Genomic DNA, 9,684 nt, shown 5'->3' on the forward strand with positions numbered 1-9,684 from the left:
GGTTCCTGCAGGTGTCCCATCTCACCCAGTGCTCGTGTGAATCAGGTGGGTTTTGTTTGTGTTTTAACAACACCGAGGACCTCAAGACATAACCATTAAATAAGTACGTCACAGAGTATGAGACAAGTAGCATATATTTATCTACACCAGAGTTAGATCGGTTCAGTTCTCCAACAGTTTAAACAGTTAAAACCACCAGGGAGGAGGGAGGGGAAATGAAGTATGTATGTGTGTCAGGCATTATATTTGCAAAACTAAGAAAAAATGTAAAGACTTAGAGGATCACATTTTCCTCCAGCATACAGCACAACTAGCAATTAAACATTCAAGTAAAACTGTCAGGAAGGGATCTCTTCCCTTTGTTAACTGCAAAGTAAACATCTCAGAGTGCCTTGAATTTGTGGTGTTGTAAGAAAACATCTGGATCCCTGCAAAGAAAACAGCTTGACTCCTCCTTGCGACTCCCATTTGTTGTTTTTTCTTTGCACTTACCCATCTATGCCAGAACCACAGAGATTTTCACACATATATTAGACAAAATAATGTATATAGTGACTAACCCCGACTAACATTCCATTCCAAAAGTTAAGTAACCGATCATTAGTAAGGGAACAGCTTTTGCAAAGGTTGAAGCAACTGCATTGCTTTGCAAAGCCTTTAAAGGTGACTAGTGAGAGGTTGGGTTCAGTTAGGGGAGAAGAACAGCTGTGTTCCATCCTAACAGATTTATTATGGGCATTCCACACCACACAATTGCAGGAGGAGTCCAGAAAGTGAAGGTTTGGAAGTGGGTGTTGGAGTATAAGATAATAAGTCACAAGCCAGTCTGCCTGAGAATTCAGGGAAGCCAAGCCTGGCTAGGGGGCCACTAAGGTGGAACCACTAAGGAAGAGCTCTTGGATAGGTGTAAGCAAGCTATTGCCTCCATGTCATTGCTGCCCTGTGAGTCCCCTAGCAAGCAACTGGTGGCAGGCCTGGGCTCTGTTGGTCAGCAGGGCCAGCAAGCAAGAAGAACTGAGTATGGGGAGCAGGGGGTGAGGACCAGCTGGAAACTGGGGGCATCTCACGTTTGCACGTCACTGCATCCTTCTGAAAGGACCTTCAGAAGGTAATGCTACTCCCTTGCTCTGTTGTTGTATCAGAACAGCGAGAAACACACGTTTTGCCACACCAATTAAGTAGCCGAATTAAGGAGTCTTTATTTTAAAGCTGGCAACTGCATGGAGACCTAAGTCATTTCAAGTCATGCGACCCGAACACAGTTTGGGGCCAGTTTTTAAAGACAAAATCACACACTGGTTGGGGTAGGAAGGAGGGGGGAAGCTCAACAAGGCACGGTATAAAAGCAATAAATCATGTTCATTAATGTCACTAACAAGCTCATTAAATTTTACTGTCTTGTTACAACATTTATAGGATCCATTAAAAAGGAAAAGTATTTCTACACACTAAGGCTATGAGCTTTTGAAGATAATAACAGTAGTGATAAATGTTTCGCATACTTAATAAAAACATTCCTAAACATTCTAGGATTTACGACCTACCCCTGACACCTCTGCAATTTGGCAAGGCCAGGAGTAGGGAGTTTTAAACCTCAGTAAGTTCTGAGGTTAATTAGAGTTTAAAACAAAAGAGAAGTTAAATGAAGTTACTTATGCTAAGAGCCTTTAAAATCACCTATTGCTAAAAACTTTCTTCTCTATATTTCACTGTCTCCCACTTCTCATGCAAGGTTCTTTGTGGGCTAATTCTAAACTGGAACCATACAGGTGAGGGACTCTGAGAAACATAGTACCAACTTAACCAGGTGACACACACACAAAAACCCAGTACATACATGAGCTTTATAACTCATTTTGCAAATGAGAAAACTAAGGGCCATATAGTTAGGTAACTTGCTGAGATTCACTTTGCTAACTCAAAGCAGGAGCAAGCTACGAATTCAAATTAGGGAAATCATCTTCCATTCCACCATCATGCCTCTCATTTTTTGTGGAACTTAAATGCTTTTGAGTATTTAAAGAGAATAGTAGAAAAACTTCATGCATCACTTCTGAGCTTCCTTCCCAGGCTAACAGTTTGTGAGCAGTTACACCTAAATCAGACTATTTTCATTCCACAGTCTCTGGGCACCTGGGTTACAGAGGCTCTTTGGTGAGAAGATATGCCTGTGACCACCAGATGTCAAAATCACTGACAGAAGCTATTAGCCTGGTGAAAGTAATATTTTACTTAGAATGGAGGACTATGTGGACTATGTGAGAACTTGGGTTCCAACGTGTTCAGAAAATGATCTCCCAAAGAACACTGCTGCATATTATTGAAAGAATCAATAAAAACCCTTAGGGTACATAAGAAATGATGATGTTCACGTCTGTGATCATTTATTTTATACTTCAAAACAAGAATCAGAAACTTTGGAAGTCAATAGATCTGTACACTTCCGCAGAAGCAGACAAGGAAAGGCAACAGGAGATATTATGGGGAAGCGTACAGTCCAGGCTAACCTTGCCTTCTTAAAGTTCCTTTCTGGTTATAAGTTTCTTTTCTAACCCTTCAAGTCTCATTTTTTAGAGACCCTGCTAGTTTAGGATTTGTTAAGTCTGGTAAAGGAGAAGTTAAAGAAGAGCTCATGCTGATCCCAAAAGGCCCTGGGGTGTCTGCTTGGTGCAGATAATGAGCAGCTTGGACAGTTCCTGCCACCTGTGTGGTTCACATGTTCTCTTCAACCCTAGAGGGGCACTTAGTTCACTGCAGAGACTCAGACAGAACTGAAATGTTAGGCTTAGAGTGAGCTGAACTCTCTCTCATGCTGTCTCAAAACAAACGCCTTCTGTCTGATTTTTCAGACAGAAGCAAAGCAGAGCTCCTTCTCAGTCTTGAAATGATACCCCAGGAAGGGACCTTTGTCAGAACTTGCCTCAGTTCTGCTCTCCGCTCAAAACACTGACCTCATGGTTTCATTTCCACCTTTCCCAAATTGTGATGCCCAAGTCAGGACAAAGCCAGAAGCTACTCCACTCGGACAACTGTTTTCTGCAAATACAACTGGACTAATCCATCTTTTGATTTTAACACTCCCGACTGACAAGTACGGAAACTTTTGACATTTTTATGGGGGAAAAAAAGTGGGAAAGTAACATAAATTACTCTTAATCTGTGCCTTTGTTTTAGGGTAAACAGAATGAGAAGACTTATAAATGATCATTTTAAAAAAAACACCCTGAAAAAAGTATTTTACATGTCTATCTTCCAAGCTGACAAGGTCCACTAAAAAAACAAATGGATTTAGTTGCTTTTTGTGTTTTTGTTTTGTCAGTAATCCAATGGGATTTTTTTTTCAAGTGACAGGTAAGGGAATTTGCGATAGGGCTGTAAGGTTTTAGGATTTTCCTCCAGTTAATTCACTAAGGTCTCAGCCGATCTTCATTGTGATCCTCAGATTACATGTCACCAGCTTTAACTTTGAAACAGGAAAAGAGATGTGGAAAGGGAAAGGGGAAAACCACCCAGAGGCACTTGCAAAGGACTAACAATACGTACACACATACTTTCTTCCTATTCACATTTTTTATAGTGTTCCCTTTTCTTTACCTGATAAATCTTGAACTTTTTTTTCTCTATTACTACCTTAGTTAGAGCTACCTTATTTTTTAACTGTATTTCCTAATATGGTGGCCACCATTCATTTAGGGTATATTTTTACTTACTTTTTATTTTTTAAATTGAATTTATTGAGGTGACATTGGTTCGCAAAACCACACAGTTTCAAGTGTACAACTCAATAAAACATCATCTGCTCACTGCACCGTGCGCCCTCCACCCCCAGTCAAGTCTCTTCCTGTGCCCGTTTCCCATCTTCGCTCACCTCCACCGAGCCCCACCCCCTTTCCCATAGACACAACTGTCTGTGTCTGTGAGTTATGTATATATGTTTTTTGGCTAATTCCCTCATCTTCTTTCATCCAGTCTCCTAACTCCCCACCCCTCTGACAGCTGTCAGTCTGTTCCATGTATCCATTTCTATTTTGCTCGTCATTTTATTTTGTTTATTAAATTCCATATATAAGTGAGATTATATGGTATTTGTTTTTCTCTGACTGGTTTAATTCACTTAGCGTAATAATCTCCAGGTCCATCCATGTTGTTGCAAAAGGTAAGATTTACTTCTTTTTTATGACTGAGTAGTATTCCATTGTGTAAATGTACCACAGCTTTTTTTCCCCACTCATCTACTGATGGGCACTTGTGCTGCTTCCAAATCTTGGCTGTTGTAAATAATGCATATATTCTTTTAAATTAGTGTTTTGGGTTTCTTAGGTTATATTCCCAGAAATAGGATCACTGGGTCAAAAAGCAGTTCCAGTTCTAATTTTTGGAGGTAACTCCACACTGTTTTCCACAGTGGCTGCACCAGTCTGCATTCCCACCAGCAGTGCATGAGGGTTCCCTTTTCTCCACACCCTCGCCAGCACTTTTGACTTACATTTAAGTCTTTTATCCATTTTAAATTTATTCATTCTCATGTATGATGTAAGTTGGTAGTCTAGTTTTATTTTTTTGCATGTACTTGTCCTATTTTCCCAACACCATTTATTGAAAAGACTGCTTTTACTCCATTGTATACTCTTGCCTCTTTTGTCAAATATTAATTAACCATAAAGGTGTAAGTTTATTTTTGAGCTCTCTGTTCTGTTCCATTGATCTGTATACCTGTCCTTATGCCAGTACCATGCTGTTTTTATTACATTGGCCCTGTAATATAGCTTGATATCAGGAAATGTAATACCTCCCACTTTGTTCTTCTTTCTCAAGATTGCTGAGACTATTCAGGGTCTTTTTTGGTTCCAAATAAATTTTTGTAGTATTTGTTCTAGATTTGTAAAATATGCCATTGGTATTTTAATATACATTGTATTGAATCTTACAGATAGCTTTGGGTAGTATGGACATTTTAATGTTGATTCTTCCAATCCACAAATACATGGTCAGACACTCAAAGAAGGGAAAATGGTCCCTGCTCCAGAGTCAAATCCACTCCCACTGAGTCTTTGCCAGAGTGTCCAACTTTAGTTTACCCAGGAGGGGCATGCCATAGGTTCACGCTGGGTGCAGCCAGCTGTCCCTCCTGCAGGAGCAAGCTCTGCCAGGCAGAGCCACTGGGCTTAGGAAAACAGATCAAGAGAGTATCCTGTTGGGGGTGATGCCAGCCCGCCTGCAGGAGGGGGCTAAGCACTTCCTCTAGGGCTCCAGACAATAGCCTCTGGAGGGCTCTCATTCTGAACGTCCCAGCTCTGAGCTGCTCTCCCTTCGCCTGATGAACTGAGCTCAGCTGGGCAGATCTAAGCAGTCTCCTGTTGGGGGTGGTGCCTGAAAGGCTGTAGGAGGGGGCGAGCACTTCCTCTCTTTCCTGGGGGTAGTGCAGGCTGAGCTTGCAGGGGAGATAGCAGTGCCCCCCTTGTTATGCAGCCACACACCCCAGCTCTGGGCTGTCTGGTTCCCGGACAAAAGCTTCCCTGGGAGACATGCTCTAAAAAGTCCTAGCTCTTTGTGGCACTCTGGTCTGCCTGAGCAGCTGAACCCAGCAGGTTGGGGCCGACTAAGTGTTTCAACTAATGGGGATGGTGGTGCCCACTGTGCTTTTGAGAAAGGGAGACCTGTCTCCTTTCCAAAGCCACACAGTTTAGTCACTGAGTCTCCATCAATACCCTCCCCAGAAAATGAGAGCCCCAAAGGGCACTGCTGAGCACAGCCAGCAGACCCCTCTGCAGGACAGGGCATGGCAGAGTGGCCTCACCCGCAGTCGGGGACTGAGCGCTGCACTCCCCAGGCTGGTGCTGTGACAATAGGAGGGCTTGTCCCTGGGGAAGTGGCATCTGGGGCTCCCAGGCAGGCTGAATCCCCACTGATTTTCACCACCAAATGCTAGGTGGGCTCCTCTTCTCATCACAGTCGCTCTGGGTTGGAGAACCCTGCATGGGGTTGAGACCACACACTCCTGGAGGCGGGGGGAGTTGTACAGCCTCAGTATCCCTCCAGCTTCTCAGCCGCCACACCTGGGTGCGGGGCTAGCCCTTTCTGAGTCTCTGTCCTTCTTACCAGTCTCTAGGTGACTTCTTCTGTAAAGCCTTGTTTACAATATTTCAGTTCAGCTAGTCATCAGTTGGTTATTCAGGCTGATTGCTCCACAATTTAGTTGTAAATCCAGTTTAGGGCCAGGAGCAGGTGAACGTAGCTTCCACCTACTCTGCTGCCATCTTCCTTATATACATAATTGATATAAATCCAGTGACTTGTAAGAACCTTAGATTTAATATTATAATGCACATTTGGTCAATATACAAAAATAAATTCTGATATGCAATCCTTCTATCTGCTTCCTTAACCTGGTGCTGTACAGGTGCTGGGCTGTAGACCGGCTTTCCCTCTGTGTGTAAGAAAACGGACTTGTAACCTCGTGCCTCTGATGCTCCACCCGCTATTGTGAAGTAACTTCTGGGAACCAACTCTAGAGTTAATTGAGTTTTGACTAGAACTTTTCTCCAAGTGTTTGCCTTTTGCAACATATGTGTTTAATAACTGCCATTTCACTTGTTTTACTCATCTTTTTTTTTTCTTCTGAAAATCAATGATTTGTTCTTCTGAAAATCAATTTCTAAACTTCCCTTGATTAGGATCCCAAAACAGTATATTCACATGATCTTTTCCTTTGCACACTAGACCCTACTACAAAGGAGTAGGGCTCCCCCGAAATTCTGCAGGGATCAGTTTCCGGTGAGAAGCAGAGTGCGCATGTGCACAGCAAAGCCAGCTCGCATGTACCGTTTTCAGTCGGCTGCTCTGAGCGTGTCTGTCCCAGACAGCTGCCACACCACAGAACCCATCAAACACGTGCTCGTGTGGACAGACGGAAAACCCATTAGGAAGTACAGCCAACTCTGTGTTCCCACATTTCTGGGATAGAAACCATATTCGGTGCAGAAACAGTGCAAAAGCCCCAGGGTCAGTGCCTTTAAATCAACTGAACGTCTAACCTCTTCCAAGGTATTACACAAGCAAAGCCCATGGCTCCAGACTTTGCCCGCCAGGAAAGGACCTGCGCGAGGGCTAGACCGAAGACCCAAGTTCTCCGTGAACTTTTTCTAAAGCTCTACTTTTTCTCGCCTGGAAAATTATTATACAAATGATTTACTTCTTAAGAATACAACAAATAGCTATTATAAAGCAACTTATATGCCAAGTGTAATTATACCTCAGTAAAGTGGGAGGAAAGTACGATGGATAACTATATGGATTAAAGGCCATTTTATAAGGGTGTATTGGTTAGCCATACTTTTTCTAAGTTAACTCAGCACATCTTATTTTGGGGTGATGAAAGCCAGAAAAATACACTTAACTTTTTGATGTTTTTTTTCTGGGTTCACTGATGATAGTCCCGAGGCCAGTGTAATAAATGAGAGAAGGACTTTCTGCTCCACCTCCTGCCACCCCGAGTTCTCAGCAGCCTGGTGGATCACGGACCACACACTACAGGGCGGAGGATGACCAAGACACATCCAGAAACACAGAATGGTCTCCTTTGCTGAGTTTTCTATTTTAGGATCACTTTGGCCACTATTTCCTCACCAAGGCTTGGAACCTATTCGGTTTTCCACAAATTAAGATCATTTAGCTCTTCACACATTCACTTTGAGGGTGAAATTAAGATCATATGTAACTTAGATATTTAACATAAAATTTGCTTCCCAATTGTCCATGTGGGGATATGTGCAAGCCGTAAGCTCACCACACACTAGCCTAGACCAAGACCCGGCTCTGGCGAGCATGTCAGATCTTCAAACAAAGCCTCGACCAAGACCCGGCTCTGGCGAGCATGTCAGATCTTCAAACAAAGCCTGCAGGTGCTTTCCTGCCATTTGACCCAAAGAGGCTCAGACCTTGGGCCTAACCACAATTTAGTCAGCTCTGCCCTTTATTCTCCTTAGGAGTTTTGTGAAATTTTAAAAATTCAAGTGTGTTTGCCTGTAGGCAGAGAGCTTACGCCAGTTAACGCAGGAGTGGGAACAGCAGTAGGAACAGAGGTGCGTGTCTGGAAGAGGTGAGAGAAGTGATGCTGGTGAGTGTAGATGCATCAGGAGAACACCTGGTCCTTCTGCAGGTGTCTGAGGAGTGACTCTGGAGCCTGAAGGATACGCTGGTAATTCCCCAAGCCATGCCACACCTCTTCGAAATTACTTGAAGGATTTCAAGAGTTTCCTACCTTTATAAAGGTCATGCGTTGGCTGGTGTCTTCTCCTGCGATGGTGGTTGAGCTGCTGGGAAGGTCACGCCCCAGCAACACCACCTGAAGAGTGAGGTCACCTGCGGCAGGCGTGACAGGGCGTCTTCTCCCAGGGCCTGCGGCGGGGAAGGCCACTCTGGCCGTTGGAGTTCAGACTTTTAATCCAACAATGATATGTTTTGACCCAGAAGTGATTCAAAGCCCCACACCCCTTCTAGATAAAGATAGGCTCAGTGATCCCCAAAGAGGCCAACGCTCCTTCTCTCACCGAGCTGCCAAGGAATGTGTCATTTTACAAAGGAAGTCCTGGATTTTGTTTTCTACCATCCCAGTCCCTTTATTCTTCATGGAATAGACTAGACTGTGAATGTACTTCATTACTTGTATTTTCTTCTCATATTCTGATATAAATTAATGATAACCTCAATGTCTTAAAAAAAATTAACAAATACAATGCTTCTGTTTTTGCCATCTGCAAACAAGGGATAAACTGCTTGGCTTATATTATAGGAATGTTGCATTCGTGCATGCACGCTGATCCCTCTTCTTCCTAGCCCTGTCTCCTAACTACTCCCCGAACCTAACACTTGGCTAGCATGGAGCAGGCTCGCTGATCACTCCCAAACACTGCACTCATTCTCCCACTGGTGTCTGTCTTTTCCTTTAAGTTTGTGCCTACACTCTGCCTCTGCTTGGCTCTACTCTTTCTTCCAAGTCCCTGACCCCTGTTCCCCTTGGGCTTTCCTGACCGCCCCAACTTCCTTTCACACACAGGTCCACACTACACATTGAATACCTACTACATGTTGTCTGGCATTACTCTTATGCATCAAATTGAAACATAACAAATTGACAACATTCAATTATTTATGACCTACAAGACAGCAAGTGCATATAGTTCAACCTAATAAATGCATCTTTCACCCCAAATACAAATTTTCTTTGCATTCCTAGTGTCTATAATAGTCCCTTGCACAGTGTAAGAGTTTGCCATTAAAAGCAAACAGGCCTCGACTATTCTTAAGTTAGCCAAACAATAATAGATAAGCTTCCATTTTCATCTAAAAATGCATCCTAACAAATTAATACACTTACCACTGATGATTTAAGATGCTTATGATTCCCTCTACCAAAATTTCCTATGACAGCTTTAATAGAAATATAAAACTTTGCCTGACCTGTGGTGGCACAGTGGATAATGTGTTGACCTGGAACACTGAGATCGCCAGTTCAAAAGCCTGGGCTTGCCTGCTCAAGGCACACATAGGAGTTGATGCTTCCTGCTCCTCCCTTTTATCACTCTCTCTCTTTCTCTCTCTCTCTCCTCTCTCTATAACAATGAATAAATAAAATCTAAAAAAGAAAACTTTATGGTACTAGAAGGTATAGCTAGAGGCATTGCT

The sequence above is a fragment of the Saccopteryx leptura genome, chromosome 3, assembly GCF_036850995.1.
Source record: "Saccopteryx leptura isolate mSacLep1 chromosome 3, mSacLep1_pri_phased_curated, whole genome shotgun sequence".
NCBI classification, from domain to species: Eukaryota; Metazoa; Chordata; class Mammalia; order Chiroptera; family Emballonuridae; genus Saccopteryx; species Saccopteryx leptura.